This window comes from Siniperca chuatsi, linkage group LG23 (genome assembly GCF_020085105.1).
Source record: "Siniperca chuatsi isolate FFG_IHB_CAS linkage group LG23, ASM2008510v1, whole genome shotgun sequence".
Classification (NCBI taxonomy): Eukaryota; Metazoa; Chordata; class Actinopteri; order Centrarchiformes; family Sinipercidae; genus Siniperca; species Siniperca chuatsi.
The window spans coordinates 11,558,760-11,576,818 of record NC_058064.1 but is presented as its reverse complement, the minus strand read 5'-3'; the positions used below and the strand labels follow the sequence as shown (position 1 = coordinate 11,576,818).

Genomic DNA, 18,059 nt, shown 5'->3' with positions numbered 1-18,059 from the left:
CTGTTGGTTGGATAAAACAAGCAGTGTGAATATGTCAATACGTCATTATAATGGGTGGGTTTTTTTCTGACCTTTTATAGACAAAACAATCGATTAATTGAAAAAACAGATAATGAAAATAATCGTTAGTTGCAGCCCTAGTCCACAGTGCCATATTACCTGATGTACTGTCATCACACATATTTTGGATTTTCTGAACCATGGAATACAGAAAACTCACCTTACCAGGTGTTTCAACATTGAGTTTTTGATTATATTTTAGCAAAACTGCAAACAACGTCTACACACTATGTGGAAAAACTAATGATAAAAGCCTTGATTTCCTTTGTCACCCTCGAGTTTGAGGAGTAGGGTGGTGTAGGAGAAGAGAGAGTCAGTAGGGAGCAGGTCATAGGAAAAGGGGAGGAGTAAAAAGAGGAGGGGGGGGGGCAGCATGGGAGGGAGGTATGATAGTGAGAGGGGCTGAGACAGTAGCAGAGCGAGCCAGAGGCAGGGAGGAGGCAGCGAAGGAGCAGCTCTCCTCCTGAGTCTCCATCCCAGAGAAGACAGAGAGGAAGAAGACCGGGAGAAGTCGACAGTCCTGCCTCACCGGTGCGTCCCAGCAGCTCCTGAAGTTAAAACCAAGACGTCTGCTGTGAGGTACGTTTCGTCTAACTGTCTCCTTTGTGCCTCTCCTCCTTTCTTCTCCCTCCTCATCTTTATCAGGACTGTGGATCAGCAGCAGTCAGGCGCTGGGGGTGTTAAGTAGTGTGTGTGTGTGCAAAGATCCTGTCAAGTATAAGGCTTTTCAGCAGCAGGTTGCTCTGTGTGTGTGTGTGTGTGTGTGTGTGTGTGTGTGTGTGTGTGTGTGTGTGTGTGTGTGGATATGAGTGTGAGTAGATGGAGCAAAATAGGGTCTCATTTATCAAAATGTCAGCGGCGATTCTGCCGAGATGTAGTTTCTTTGACATTTGAAGACTGATAACATTTCCTGCAATCAGACTCAGTACAGTATGACCTGATGTTACAAAGGACACTGAAAAGAGCTAATTACCTCAAAAACTTGGCACTGATGTTGTTTCTGTTCTTTTCATACAGTCGGTGAATACATCACTGAGACCTTAAAATGACTTACTTGCATGTGCAGTTCATACCAAAGCTTGTTGTAACTCCCATATTTTGTTAGGTGTGAGATTTTACAGTAAATCATTCATTTCAAAATGGTCATATTGGTCATTTTGCACAAATGCACACCTATTTTTTATCATTTTCTCTACATTTTCCCAATTTTCTCCGCAGTTGCTTCATGAATCTGCTCTTGTAATCTTGATCTGTTGTAGTAAATGTCCTTACTATCTTTTATAATGTTGTGTATCATTCCTTCTGTGTTAGGAAATAAAAAAAAACAGTTTTAATGCAACTACAGTCATTAAAATACATTTTAAAATTTGACAATAATCCAAAACCCCATTTTATGCACTAAAGTGGCTCTGTGGCTAACAGGCTGTTTCTCTGACCCAAGTCTTCCTGAGTGTCTGTCAACCACTCTCTTCATTAGTGCTGTTAAGGACGGTCTAATGTTATCAGGCACACTGGCGGTATTGATCTGTTAACCTGTTCCCAGGGGGGCAATAGCCCAGACAAGCTCCTAGTCTTAATTTTTAACTGTGCTCTTTACATACAGCAGATACCATTTCAGAACAGAGTGGAGAATTATTGAGTGGACTAGCGCAGGGACTGTCTTTGTGCAGATGTCATGATGTCATACTAACTGGACCCTCTGATTCCTGGCTGCACAGTAGAAAACATCATTAGAAAGGAATAACAAAGAACACAGTAGAAGACTGAAGTATGGTGGTCATTTGGTGATTGAGTGTGATAAATCTCAATCACCAAATCAAGTCTTTTTTTTTTTAAAGGATCAGAGTGTGATGTTATTTTAAGTGTGTGCTTTATACGGAGCATTTCATGTAAAATTCAAGAGCCTGTGTTTTGTCAGTGGCATCATGGTAAAGCAGTAGTTGTGCTATGGCTGCATAGCTTATGATGTCATGTCATTTTGGCTTCTTTTACTTATAATTACTGTTGATAATTCACAAAGAGAAGGTGGATTGTATTGTAAAATACATTTAAAAAACAGAATACACTTGACTCTGTTGACTATTTGTGGGATTGACCAAAATATTCCTGATTTCAGCAAGTAATTCTGTAATTTCCATAATTTCCACAGCCTAATGGTAGCAAATAAGAGCCTTTTACAGAGCTTTTTGCCGCTTTGCACTATAATTTAGTGGCTTAGCATTTGTATCTTGTTAGAGAAAGGGCCTCATTATTAATTTTCAGTGTGAATCATATTCTTTGTGTAATGTTTGCTCAAAGAGTGTTTATTGACTTATTTCCTCTATGAAAATAACAGGGATGGTGTGTTTTGCATAATACCTGTTGATAAGACCACCAAATACAAGACTATCCTACTGCACGTCTTGATTAAGACGACTTGTGATTGTAATATTCAGCCCGTCATTTTACAGATTTGACTCATTATCTTGCCAGTTATTAATCATATGATTGAGGATCAACAAAAAGAGCCATGTAAATGTTACTATATATTACTAAGGCTGCAACCAATCTGCCACCATCTGCCGATTGTTTTCTTGATTAAATTGATGACTCTTTAAGTCTATAAAATGTCAGAAAATAGTGAAAAAAAATAGTTTCCAGAGCCCAAGGTGATGTCTTCAAGGTGCTTGTTTTTTCTGACTAACACCCAGAGATATTCAGTTTACTATCACAGGAGATTTTTAAAAAAAACAGCAAATATTGACATTTGAGAAGCTTAAACCACTGAAATTTTGCTTATAAAATGACTACATAATTAATCGATTATCAAAATAGTTGCTGATTAATTTTCTGTCAGTGGACTAATCAATTAATTGACTCCTTGTTTCAGCTCTATATTAGACATTGTATCGTATAAAGCAGTTATAGGCATGATATGCTTGCAGCTGTCGCAGTGTTGAGGTCAGACTGTACTAAGTGTCGGCCTACAGTAGATGCATGTATTCATGTGCCTGTGGGCAGCATCTGTGTGTGTGTGTGTGTGGACGTGCGTGTGGATGGCGAAGAAAGTATATGGAGATCAATGCGAGCAGCTGTTCTCTCTACACTTCAAACGCTGCTCTGTTGTTGGCGCATCAACGCTCCAACAGGCCTCGCGCAAGGGGATCAAAGGCTAATGAGACAGCCATCGCACAAACGCACCCGGCAGACCCATGAATATTGATACAGCTCAGGAGTGAGATGGAGGCAGGGTGTCTTCACTCGCTCAACAGCAGCACGATAAATTAAAGATGGGGAGGGGGTGCAACTGTATGTTGGAAGGACTTTGGGGTTTAAAATATTGCCAGAATGAGTGGACAAGTGTTAAACAAGCTGATGACAGATCACGCTTGGATTTCTTGTTTTTAAAATACCAATTTGTCTCTATCTATATTTCACATTTAAGATGCTGTAAGTGCTGTAGCTGCCACTGTCACTTACATCAACTTACATTACAATGAGTGCAACACTACACTACACTACAATATGTGCAAACTCCTACAATAACTCCCACACTAGAAACAACCTTGTCCAAAAGCTGATAAATGTATTGAGGTTTTTTAAAGGCTTTGACAGAGGGTTTTAGTAAAAATAGGGCAAAAATGATTAAATGATAAATCGATTAGTTAATTGACAGAAAATGTATCGCCAACTATTTTGATATGGATTGTTTGTCATTTTAAAATTAAAAATGCATAAAGCCCCTGAACACTTCAAGTATTTTTATATTACCTTAAATATTCATGACCAAACATGCAACAAAATTTTGAGAGAAAAAAAACATTCCTAAGTATTATTTATTAAGAGTAAAACACTAAAACTCAACATGGTGGTTTGATCAGATTTGATTTGACAGTGGACCAATGACCAATCTGTCATCAGATTGTGATTCAAATGTTGCTAAATCCTGATTGGTGCATGGAAATATGTGACATCACCTCTTTCCAGCTGAGCCCCGCCCACTTATAAAACCAGAAAAATACAAAAATTAAAAAATTTCTCATGTGAAACAACCATAATTGTTCTAACGTCGATAGGAAATTTTGTTTTCATGTAGCACTCCATTGCTAATGCCAAGAAGCTGATTGAAAAAATTAGTTTTCAGGGCCTTTAAATTGTGAGGATTTACTGCCTTTCTCTCCTTTATATCATTGTAAACTGATTGTGGATTAAGATATATATATATATTAAAGATTATTTTGGGGCTTTTTGCCTTAATTTGATAGGAACAGCTGAAGAGAGACAGGAAATGTGGGAGAGAGAGAGGGGGGATGACATGCAGCAAAGGGCCTCGGGCTGGATTTGGACCTAGGACGCTGCGGTAAGGACATGGTGCACACCCCATGATTTTCTGATATTTAATAAACCAAATGATTAATCGATTAATCTAAAAAATAATTGGCAGATTAATTGAAAATGAAAATTATCATTAGTTGCAGACTATAGTCAAATAAGACATATTTTATTGTATTCTGAAGGAATTGTCTGAAGGAATGCACAAGCCTGCAAATCTAAGGCCGATATACGAAAGCACCTTCTATCTTTACTAGGCAATATTTCTCTTTTTATCTGAAAACAGTTGAAATAAGAGGACAAAATCCACATCTAAATGGTCCACTGGCCCACTTTTAAAAGCAAACGTGTTTTCAGTAAACGCTACTGCAGTCAGTCACTAAAGCGAGCTGATTCTGTACCATCAGAAGGAAGTTGATTCGAATGAATATTTGTCTTCTTCTCTGCCTAATGTCTGCTATGACAGATGCCACTGAGTGCACGATCGCCTGAAGGTGACATGTCCCCCACAAAATAATGCGTTGTGTTTCTTACCTCAGGCTGGTTGTATTGTCTAGCAGCACAGTAAACCTCCTGAATGTCTCTAGTTTGTTTTTCCCAGTGGTCGACGGCTACATGACATGTTAAAATTAGCTCTTTCTCTTGCATTATTATCTCATTATTATTTTTATCTACCTAAACATCAACAAGCACCATCCCCCTCTGGCTAAGTTTGTAAAAAATAACTAAAACAAGCTAAAGGTGACATTTAGGATTTCACCATCCAATAGATCCAACTGAAGGCAAAGAAAACAATGAAATGTTTTTCTAGGTGGTATGTCAATTCAGCCCATGCCTACTGTCAACAGGCAGGCAAATAGACACTGGAAGGAGGACGAGTACAGCAGCAGGCATGCGGGCAGAGAGAGGGAGACTGATGCGGCAGGAAGGCCGTCTATAGTGTGTGGGCGACTGTGCCTCTGTCTCTTGACTTGGGCTCGTAAATCAAGCCTCCCCTCCGGGGCCTATCTTCCATTCTCAGACCTTCACAACAGCTTGTTCTCCAGCCTGTGACGAGAGAGGCTGTTGTCATAGGAGCGATCGATCGTGTGGGATGAGTTTGTCAGACCGGGGGATTTCACCCATCTGAGCGTGGTCACTGAAGTGTCCCATCTTGTCTCTGTGTCTGTCTGTGGGCTACATGTTATGTCTAATGCCAAGTCACTACCAGCTACAGTCAGCTGCGTCTCACATAGTTTCTTTCCAACATAAGATCTCTTGGATTCCATATAAGTGATTCACAAACTTAAAAGAAATATTTATTGTAGGCTGTTTAGATGATAAAATTATAACATTTTATAAACTGGATCCTTTAAATTTAATGACTTGTGTCTATTATCTGCAATAGACTGGCGATGCATCCAGGGTGTTTCCCTGCCTTTCATCCAGCGCATGCTGGGATTGGTTCCAAACCCAAATGGCACTAAACAGACATAAGTTTGTGTAGAAATGTTGAACATTTAAAGCAATAGTTAGACATTTTGTGAAAATGTAAGCTGAGAAGATTGATACCTCTCAAGAAGCTACTGCCAGCAGCTGATTAGCTTAGCTTAGCATAAAGACCAGCACCTCTAAAGCTCACTAATTAACATGTTATATGCTGTTTGTTTAATCCGAAGAAAACCGATGTGTAAAAACAACAAATTGTGTTTTTACAAGGGGTTGTGTACCAGACTATTTCTTGACCAATAGCATTTGCCAGGCCACCAACAGAGACTCAATGAATTTGTTTTTATACTTTGGTTTTTGTGCGGATGAAATAAACGAGATATAACGTGTAATTCAGTGAGCTTTCAAGGTGCTGGCAGGCAGTTTTTGTTACCTTTAGACAGATCCAGGCTAGCTGTTTCCCCCACTTTCCAATCTTTATGCTAATCTAAGCTAACCTGCTGCTGGCTGTAGCTTCATATTTACTGAACAAATATGAGGGTGGCATCAATCTTCTCATCTAACAAGAAAGCAAATAAGCATATTTCCAAAATGTCCAACTATTCTTTTAATATTTAATATTAAAGACTTAGGATTTCTACTGGGATCACAGAGTCATCAGAAAAACTCACACTTGGGCTGAAAACATTTCAGTTTAAGCACATTGCAGTTTAGTAAAACTGAATATTTTTGACAGCTATGGTTGTTCATAATGCAACAAAATGGAGACAAAAGCAAAAAATGACGCAGACCTACAGTATGTTTGTGGTAACTCATTAATCACTTAAAATGATTCACTTAGAAGACTACTTGTAGTTTAATCTCTCTGGGTCTGTTGTTTACTCTGCTACACTACAGTGCATATGCAAATGAATTTCACATTATGTTAAGATACCAGTTAATATGTTTACACAGTGTGCTACTGTAGAACATTAGTGTGAAACAAAGTAAACCCAATGCAGAGAGGTGAAACTTTGAATATTTCTCATTATTTACAGATTCTTTGATCTGTTTCATCTACAAAGCAAAGACACAAAGACAAATATGCTTTAAGAAAACCTTAAACACAATGGTATGGTGATGTGATTCACATAGTTCATTGTTTCGAATCAGCTTGCTTTTCTGGAGTTGCTACAACATTATGGAAGCTACTGTAAGTTAGTTTTTGTCTTTTTGTTTCTTGGTGTTGCTGGTGGGTTCATATATGACTAGACTGACAACATGTTTTCATGAGTTCCTGAATGAGAAAGTAAATTTAAATCAAATTAAATGCTAATTTAATTTCTGGATAGTGGATGGATAAAAGTTTAACCCTGCACAGTAATGGATTTCCAATAGTATTCTCACCAAAGTCAGACTACTTTAAAACCAAGTAGTTAAATCACTAAATCAGTGCTCACTCCACCCTTTAAAAGCCAATTAGGTGACTGTTTCATTGGACACAGGGACAGTATTTGCCCTCCTGATGTCATTTTGAATTCAAGATGGAATAAATTACACAAATTTGACACTTCCAAAATTAAAGACCCCATCCATCTGATAACTCCTGTCAGGTGAGTACTTAACACACTAAAATCTGCAATTATGTGATTTTATTTTTTCATTAATTTTTTTCACCCCTTTGAGTTATTTTACACATGCATGCACACACATATAGTATTTTCCTCTGTTTCATTTTCATGTAGTTACAGTGTGAAGCAACACATATTTTAAATGCTGATATCTGATTTATGGCATAGAAATATGTAGTTTATTTATAAAAGACAACATTTTTTTTCAAAAGAATAGGTTTAAATGTCCAACAAAAAAGTTATTTTACATAGCAACATAAACTCCTTCCATCACAGAGAGCTAGAGACAGAAATTAATTTCATCTCACCAGACTCAGAAGTGGTATGTAAATGAAAATGTATTGAAAATGATAATAGCAGTAATATTGCGCCACCATGTCACCAGTGCCTCCACGTTCTTTGTCTTCAGGCAGTTTCAAACCATTTCTTCATCTTGTTTCCTCACCCTGAATGCCTAGTTTGTGAAACTCCACCAGCGCTGCACACAAGAGCACTCCCACTCAACCTCCCAGCCTGCTGAGACCACTTGAAAGCAATTTTCTTTTAATCAAGTTCACTATAAAGGCCCCTCTGACGCCAACCTCAGCAATACTACCATTTTGTTTTTTCAGCTCCATCTCTCTCTACATTATATTGATTTTTTCATGAGCAGTATGAAATACTGTTTACTGACATAATGAGAATTCTCTTTGAGTTTATTGCTCTTTCAGGACAGATACAAATGTTGGTGCGCTCTTAAGTGGAGGTCTAATTTTTCAAATATCTGCATCAATTTCAGGGCATTTTTTAACATTCCTTAAACCCAGTAGCGAAGAAGTATTCAGAGCTTTACTGAAGTAAAACTTCCCACAGCCCAAGGTGACGTCTTCAAATTGCTTGATTTGGCCAACAAATGTTTGACATTTCTGCTTGAAAAATGAATGAAATTATTCATCAATTCTCAAAATAGCTGCCTTCCAACCTAGGGGTAGGCTCCTCCAAACGGTCACAAGATAAATCTGATGGGTGGGTCATGCGTTAAGGACTCAGCCTTGGTACATGGGGCACGCACTCTACCAGGTGAGCTACCATTGTGGCCTAGGTGTTGTTTTTTTGTAGGTTCAGTATGAGATCACCTCATGCACTGTCATCCATCCCTGATGTCCTCAGGCAAAGAAGTTTCTGCTGTATCATGTTAGTGAAGGACATATTTTATAACCACTTAATAGTCACTGACCTTGAGAGTGATGCTCCAAAGTGGATATGAATGTTACCCTGCTGCATTGTTAATTCAGGGAGTGTTTAAAGAAGAGCACCTTGACTGCAGATATGTACTGTGGCTAACAATGCTGCAGTGATGCTTTAAGATACATGTGACAAATTTTGTTAAATGTTCAATACATTTTTGAGTTGAATCAACAGAATACATGTCAATGACTGTTCATTATCATATTTTTTAACTTGAAAATATGTTGTCCATTACAAATGATGCCAGTACAATTTAAGCCAATCAGTAGCAAAAAGGTATAAGCTCTCAGACCAAAAGTGTGGCAGCTGTGGCCTTTCAAGTTAGAGATTCTAGCACCCCCATCAGGCAAATTAGTGTAATTTTCTTAATCCTAAAACACGATGTCAAAATCTGGCAGTTCGTTCAGACCAGATCTGTCTGAGGAATCTTTTTAACCTGGATAAGAGTAAGTTGTAAAGTAAAATAAAAATACTGTAGTAAGTAAAAATGCTTTACTAAATCACAAAGATGTATCATCCTAAGCTTAGTTAAAATTAGACCAACATTGTCAAAAGTGTCAGCTTGACGACTGGACATATTTCTGTCCCAAATTTCATAAATATTCATATAATTTGAAACTTAAACCTGAAATAACTGATTTTTTTTGGTCCACTGGGCAGTAGAAACAAGTTGTAAACACAACATTGACATTTCACCTTTAAAGTTGATATGGCAAACATGTTAGCGAATGTAAGTCCTTTAGCTCCGTTTTAGCTTGAAATTGACTCTTTAGGTGCTAAATCCTAAATCTATATGTCTATATCTTCTATGTTCACTGCCGTTTGCTGCTGGTCAGGTAACATAGAATGGGGTTTACAGGTGTTTCACCAAAACAAACCAACCAAAAACCAAAAATGACAGTATGAGAACTGTGTGTGTGAACCGAAACAGTAAATTTGTGTCCAGAAAACCAAAACAATGAGCTGCTGAGAGAAGCCTTACAGATCTGTAGGTCTGAACGTAAGTGCAGAGTCTGGTGCTAATTCACTATGAACTATCCCTTCCACATTACACATAGTCATTTCATCCTTTGTTATCATAAAAACATTGATTATAGCAGCTTAAGCTACTTCTCTTCTTCTCTAAGATGTTGCACAGAATATATACAGTTTTTGTGTGTGTTTGTTTGTACTGCATGTGTGTATCTGTGTTGTAGTTTGTTATAGACCCTCTACATTGTAGTTCATGTCATGTGTGCTTTTGTTTGGATGGTTCAAAGCAGATGTAATTCCCTAATAAGCCGGGGTAGTATATGATCAGCTGAAATGTAATAGTGGCCTATCTCATAGTCCATGCAAACATTTCATTGCATTAGGCACAAATGTCTGTGAAGATTGTTTCCTAAAAATGAATGAACTGAATCTCAGGCCTTGCAAATATTTCTACCTCCAGGCTGAAAACATGTCATCATTTAGTTTGGCTGGAATGAGATGAATCTTCCTACAGCACTGAATTTCTTGTTTTCCTCTGTCTGTAGGTCAAGAGGACATGATGTGCCATGAAGACTGTTAGCTGTGACTGAACCTGAAAACTTGTCAGAAGACTGAACACAGAGGTGAGCAACACTATTCTTACTGTCTCCTGTCAAAGATTAATAACAAAGATCCTTGAAATGATGGATGGTAGCCCAAAGTGTAGATTATTATGAAGTGTGAGCAGTATTTGATGCGTTAGGAATGACAAGACAAGTGTTCCCTCAGTGTATTTATGGTGTTTTATAACCGGAGTGTTCTAGTCATGGTTTCAAGGTTTCAATTCAGTACTCACTTATACGTGATCTACTGTAGGAAAAGCAGAATGAAATGTTAAAGTTATAATCCTAAAAGGATTCAGTCCTAGTTGATTTAGCAACAGCAAGTGTGGTTTAACACCACAGCAGACACTACTTTGTCAGAAATACAGCTGGTGTATCTGTTTACAGCGCCAAACAAATTCATGTTGTTTTAAAAAAGAGGTCAGTCAATAAAAGTTGCAACCACAATCTGATTTCATGCTGCACAGAGTAGGTGTAGTTTTCAGCACAACAGGACACAGTAAACTTGGTTACCTTGCTGAGGAGTTGGAATGCAGCCTGTCACAGCTCACTGTGGCTGCTCTTTCTTGTTTCATTACTTCCTGAAATATATAAAACATTGACAAACACATTGTGTTTCCTGTGACTGCTTCACAATAAAATTCACCATGTGTTTCGTCAGTTGAGCACTTTAAATGTGAAGCAGCAGCAGCAATAAATGTTCTGTTTGCATTAGCAGTAACTTAATACATCGCAGATACACAGATAGGAGAGTGAACACTGGATTACATGCTGCACTGAACTATGAAACGAAGCATTTTGAATCCAGAGCAGAAATGGTGGACTCCACCACTAACAATGTAGACTACTAATAAAGCCGTAATTACAGAATGTAAATACATTAAATGGCTACTGCATAAAAAAATGCAAACATAAATAATGTCAAACAGGGTTTGATTTCATGACATTTATAACTTTAATATTAGTAGTGCATTTCCTATTATTGACATTATCTGTATATAGGGAAATACTACAATGTGTGGATTCTTGTACATCAACCAAGAGACTCAGAGATTGATGATCAGTACTCCAAAACTGTTATCCTCTTCTACTTTCTATGAATTTTAAAGTGGTGCACATATAACCATTAGAGAAGCTGCACATTTCACTTCCTTCTTTCACTCCCCTGCTGCTGCATTGATCCCCAAGAGGAAAACTTGTATTGCCCATACAGGATTGAACCCGTGTAGAGCTTCAAAGTAGAAGCACAGAATCAACTAAACAAAAATGTGGCTTTTATATAAACTGCAATAAAAAGAAAAAAATCCAAACACAAAATAAAGTAAATTAAAACACTCCATAACTACCTCACATAAATAATACTGTTATAAAAATGGAAAAGATTATATAGAAAATGGTTAAACTGACGTCATTTCCAAGCAATATATAATCTTCTAATCAGAAGCTATAGTTTAAAGGTGCTATTGATGACATTGATAATATCCAGCCACTAGAAAATGCACTAACGCAACAAATCTCATAGCAGAGTAAAAAAACAGCTGAGTGCCACACTGCAACAATGGCTACAGGGAGAAAGGACGACTTTATGATTGTGTCAGTTTTGTCAGATATTTTACATTACTTCAACACAGCTGGCTACTTGGCTAGCTAGCCACAAGTACCTCAGCAAAGTATCTCATAATAGGGCTAACGTTAGACTGCTATATGAGATGACACCCTCAATAACAGTCACGTTTTGGGTTCTAAACATTTTAATGAGCAAATTTACAGTAGTTCTGAACTTTAATTTACCTTCGACATGACACATTGATAATATATTGGGATCCTACGTCCACTCTGTTCTTAAAGAAGAGCAACCGTCTTTTCATAGGCGGACCAGTCCCGCCACTGGCCCGGACTGACCAGTGACTGGTCAATCTGCATAAATTTGTACTGGCCCCGGGCCATTAGTTATGTTGGACCCTGGCCCACTTCTAAATCCCCTCTGATACGCATCTTCGTTATAACGTTACACTCTTTGAGGGAACTATAACGTAACTGGACGCAACCGTCACTAATGCTAACGTAGCTCCTCAAGGATTGAAGCTGTTATTTTTCTAATTTTGACAATCTAACCGGTGACAACACATTAGTTAAGGTTTTAAGGACTATGGCTGTTGGTAGTTGTTGTTTATTTTGTTTAAATATACAGAACTGTAATTTTATGGGTTATTTTTGTTCAGACGATTAAACTAAGATAGCTAATATGTGCTAACGTCAGTGTCCGTTTTTTCCACATTAACTGACAAATATATCACGTGATACCAACGTCGTTATACTATTGGCTCACAAGCCTTGTTAAAAGCAGGAACCAAACATGAGACATCTCACACAGAGAAACAAAACATACATTTCGGACCTATTAAAACTTAAAATGATTAATTCACAATCATGATTTATTTTTAACTTTTATTCCACACCTTTCTAAAAGCTCTGTGAATGTTTTTTGTTGTTTTTTTAAATATTCTTCTACATAAAAATGTTTTCCTTATAACCTTTTAAACAGAACAGTTGTCACATTGATCAACCCCCAATGGGTTTTAATGAAACTCCAAAAAGAACCACTTTAAACTGGTGACACAAAAGGTACTTTAACCAATAAAAATTAAAAATGAATAAAGCCCTGAAATATATTTATATTATATATTAAAGTGCATTCCCTGTGCAGAAGGACTTTGTGAAAATGTGAATAAGTGAAAACAGAGTAAAAGCTTAGACGTTAATAGGTACATTTCCTTGACATTTCTTATTTCCAGCTCCTATCTTCTATTTCAATTTTCAATTTTCTGTGGCCCACTTTATTTTCAGGGAAAAAACTGCAGCTCTGCAAAAACCTGCGGTGATTACTTTCACTATCTGTTTGTATCTACCTGTTGTAATGATGATGATATCCTGAGCTCCAGTTGTGCAACAATAATGCAGAGTTGTGCAGAGTTCACCTTCCAGTTTGCGTTAATGAGACGACTCCTGTGTCCACATGTTGCTGTTTAATTTAGAGAAACCTGCATACCGGCTATGTGCCTATAAATGCAATCACAGTGTGCATTCAGGCAGCATATATATCTATAGAGGCATAGTATAGAGGTCCAGCAGTGCACTGGGCCATCCACCTGATGTAGTTATACAGGAAAAGATGATGTGAGTGGAATAGAACATTTGCATTATAGAACATGAGCTTAAATCCTGTGTTTTGTCACAGTTTTAATGATGGTACCCTCACTAAGCTCAGGTTGCATCCTATCAGCACTGACCCTTGTGGGCTGAGTTCCGGTGACACCTTCCAGTCTGTGTTAATGAGATGACTCCACTCTGTCTACGGGTCACGGTGATATTTACAGAAGCCGTTGTAGCGGCAGAGATCCATGCCTCCCTGTGGCGCTCCCTCGCCTCATTTGCATAGCTTTCAGACTTCCCTCTCTCGCTCTCCCTCGTTCACCACTCTCACTGTGCTTCTCCATGATCGACAGGCTCCTTCGCACTTCTCTTCAGTTTGTGTCGCACATGTTAATTAAAGCCTCTAATTAGCTTTCCCCACTGAAAGGCCGCATTAAATCAGAGTTGGAATGGCAAATGATTCCTGGCATTAGCATAATTGTATTTTTGAAGTGTAAAGATTCGGGCATTAGGGATGCTAGCACGCGTTTTTGTTTTAGTGATTTGTTGTGCTTGGGGCTCAGGGCCCAAGGGGCCACTGGAGGTTGGCTGTGCGGGTTGAGATGCCCCAGGACCCTACATTGGCCACACACTAATGAGGCCTGCTCCTCTCTGATGGAGCAGATACAGGAAAAACAAACCTGTGATGTAGTACCCTCAGGTGGTCCTGAGAGCCCGGCAGAGCGGAACAGGACACTAGTGGAATGTGTGTGTGTGTGTGTGTGTGTGTGTGTGTGTGTGTGTGTGTGTGTGTGACAGAGAGACGAGACAAAACTGACATGAAGTTATTGCTTTTTTTATTATTATTACTAGTGCCCGGCATGTACCCTGCTTTTTACACAATGCATGCTGGGATTCTCTAAAGGCTCCAGTGACACTGAACAGGTAAGCATGAAAAGTAGATTAATTGATGGAAAAGTTGACTAACTGTAATGATCAATGTTCATATTTTCACATAGGACCGTGTGAAAATTATGTAATAAAACATGCTATTTATTCGGCTTTAGAATTGAATATACAGGTGGTATAGACAAAATAACAACTTTAATGCTGTATATTATGACTTTTTCCACAGTAATAAATGAATATCTAATTTTTTACCAATGATGTAGTTGATTCCTACAGGACATAACAGAGCCTTTAGCTTCACTTAAGACAGTGGTGTACAGGATGATACAGTAGTCCAAAATTGTACACACAGGAAATGATGCCTTTGTTTTCTATATAATGTGTTTCCTGGTTTACTGTGTAATGTCACCAGAAGTGTAACAGACTGCAGTTACAAATTCGGACATTTTGACTAGAGTGGCACTCTTGGTACCAAATAATCACATAAACCTTTAAAGCCAACATGGACATGCATTGAATGCCAAGTATCAGCCCTTGTACTGTTGCACTTTGTTTTCACTTTTCAGAGCAACAAGAGACCACAGAACACCAAAGAGGCCGGATTATCTGCTCTAAAACTGCAGGAGCATCTGTCCAAAAAGGGCAAAGTTACTTAATATGTCAAGGAGAACATTTTTGAAAATCATGACAGTATGTACCAAACACAGTCAAACTGCATTGACACATAAACGTGCAAACATGCACAGGGGTCATTCAGAGATGTTTGCGGGCTGTTTCTCTTATAATTTTGCTATGCTGACATGTTTTTTCCTTTCCATTTTGAAGTGGATCAACCAATCAGCACGCTTGACTTGCAGGTCAACAGGATGCATTGTTGAAATATTTTGGCGGTGTGACTGTTGGCTCCTCTGCAAATGTCTGCAACCTGTTATCCACAATACCTTTCTCTGCATAGAATGGTAATTCCAGCCTAATAACTTCATATGTGTCCATCAGCTATATTGAGACATTTCCGTCCAGGTAGAGTGATAATTTCAGAATCAACTTCCTTGTTTGTCTTGATGAACACACAGACTCATGCCCTGGGTCATGTCCTCTATTACCGTGTGATACACCTGGATTTACTAGTGATTAGTGCTGTGTACATCCTCAGCTATCAAACATGACTGAAGCTGTCACCATCCCTTGAATCATGCCTTGGGGTAGACATGATGTACTTTTCAGGAGCTTCCTCTGGGCAAACTTGCTCTCTGAATATTGTGGCTAAATTATTCAGGGTGAACTTGTCTACCCAAAGGCACAGTGGTGGAACAGTGACAGTTTGGGGGTTGTGTGATAGCTGAGAGTGTTGTCATATGAGTTATTATTGAACCAGCCAGATATACCACAATGCAGCAGATTCCCACTCCGGCCTTGAATCTGCTCCAGGCATGAAAACCCATTAAGATTCATTGGAGGAAGCAGCAAAAGAGTTGAAGAAATGATTTGAGGAGGAAGAGGCTGCAGACAGATTTATCACCACTTCTGGAAAAGGCTACTTTTAATTTGATTAATTCTAATTAATGATTTTTGTGTCAGCAGTCACAACATTTCTTTTTCTTTAAGGACATGCTGCCATGTTCCCGAGGTGACTGATGAAATTATGTGGAATGATTTTTTAATGGCACAAAGCGCCCTGTGTAGTAATATGTAAGAGAGAGAGAGACAGACAAACAGAGCGAGAAAACACACAAAAAAAATTGAGAAAGCATGAGAGGAGGAGGAGGAAGGAGAGAAATGGACACAAGTCAGAAAGTGGGAAAAATATGGAGAATGCAAGCAGCGCCAGACTCTGTTTGGGAGTCTAACATTCATTATGTCTGCTTCACTGGTGCTGGTAGTCAGAACGCAGTAGGAGATCTCAGCCAGTCTGCAGAGAAAGGGCACTGCCAGAGGCTTGATTTACACAACAAAAAGACATTTTACCGTATGTGACCTGGACGGGACTTTTTTTTGTTTGTCGAGGGTTTTGCCAAGTTTATGTAACTGCTGATGCCAAAAGGAAATATTCCTGTGATTGTTGGCCATTGTGCTCCCTCTACGCTTGTTGCATCTGTGCTGATTGGAGGTCCACCTTGTGATGTCAACAGGTGTAAAGAGTTTAACTAAAGTTGAGCCAAGGTCTGATGTATTTTTATATTTTTTAGTTGTGCAAAGCAGAAAACTTTGCACAAGTGCAAGTTCAACTGAATAATTGCTTTTATAAATAGTAATATACCACTTTGTTATAAAAGACAGAACAGCAGCATGCAGTTGGCAAAGCACATGCCATGTAATTACAATATTCCTGGTTTGAATGTGGCCCCCCTCTCTTATTCTGGCTCTCCAATTCAAATTCAAATTTGCTTTTTTGGCCTCAACAATTATGTAAATACAGTCTTTCCAAAGCAGGCTGTACAATGCTGTACAACATGTAAATATAATAATTCAAAAAACAGACAACAACTGGTTTGTACAATACCACATATACATTTTATACTTTTCAATCAATTGACACAACCAGTATATAAACAATATTAGATACAATCTAATACAATCTCATTTCAGATGTTAATTTTGATCAATTAGTTGCACAACAGACAAGCTTTGAGTTTTACAGCCAGAAAAACAACAATGCTTACGTGGTAGCAATTCTACCAAGAGTCTACAGTACAGCTAGCAGCTCTGTGAGGCTGTATTTAGGCACAACAGTGCTTTGAGCTAAATGCTAACAACAACATGCTTACATGCTCACAATAACAATGCTAACATATTGATATTTAGTAGGTACAATGTTTATGTTCATGTTCACCTTCTTTGTTTGGCATGTAAGCATGCTAACATTTGCTAATCAGCACTCAACACAAAGTACAGCTGAGGCTGATATAAACCACAAATTCAGAATTTGAGCTGATGATGGCATTAGCCTATATGAAAAGTCAGAAGATCGCCAAAGATGTTACATTTCATCCTGAGGGAGACATGAATGTTTGTACCAAATTTCATGGCAATCCATCCAGTAGTTGTTGACATATTTCAGTCTGGACCAAAGTGGTGGACAAATCGACTGACAGTGTCATCCATAAACCCACAGCGCTAGCATGACTAAAAATAAAGTGGATTCAATCCTCAAAAGGAAAAAAATCCCACTCAATTTAGGTATGGTTTTTAACATTTAATAAATGAATGATTTTCTATAGCACTCTCAAATTCTTCTGTACTTCTCTGACAGACAGACAGGTAGTGGTTAAATCGTGAGTGTTTCAGTCACAGGTCTGTGTTTCAACATTACATCATTAGACTTTAAATGAACTATTTTGTGCTTACGGGTGTGCGTTTATTAGCCGTTTTACAGCAGCCTGGAAAGTGACTCAGCTAACTAGAACTGAGGACAGAAGCAATCTGTTCAGAAACCAGAGTGAAAAAAAAATTATCACTTCAGACATCACAGGTCTGAGTCATAGCTCTATTTTTGTGCTTTTGTGAGAGAGTTAACCTATACAACAAGAGAAACAACTCATTACCTGAAGTTCACCATATAGGTCTTTTCTGTTTTTAAATGATCATTTTATCAATCAAGGACTACTGGCCTTTAAAGGTGTTCTCATTTATTTCTATATTAATTCTATATTGAGCACAGGAGGCATATTTTTCACTTTAACATCTAAGGAATAATGTACAGTGAGCCATCATTATTGTGACATTAACCCTGTCTAGAATCACCCTGAAGGACATTATCATGTGCATTATCCCACTTATTACATGGATACTCAATAAGGTATCCATGTGT

General features: G+C 38.3%; 1 long non-coding RNA gene across 1 annotated transcript in view; it reads left to right on the top strand.

The window, feature by feature from the left end:
- Positions 1–466: 466 nt before the first annotated feature.
- Positions 467–18,059, top strand: part of LOC122870984 — a 54,679-nt gene continuing 37,086 nt past the window's right edge. Inside the window, exons 1-2 of the long non-coding RNA XR_006376756.1 lie at positions 467–639; positions 10,154–10,231. This is a non-coding gene — a long non-coding RNA (uncharacterized LOC122870984). The remainder of the gene's footprint in view (positions 640–10,153; positions 10,232–18,059) is intronic.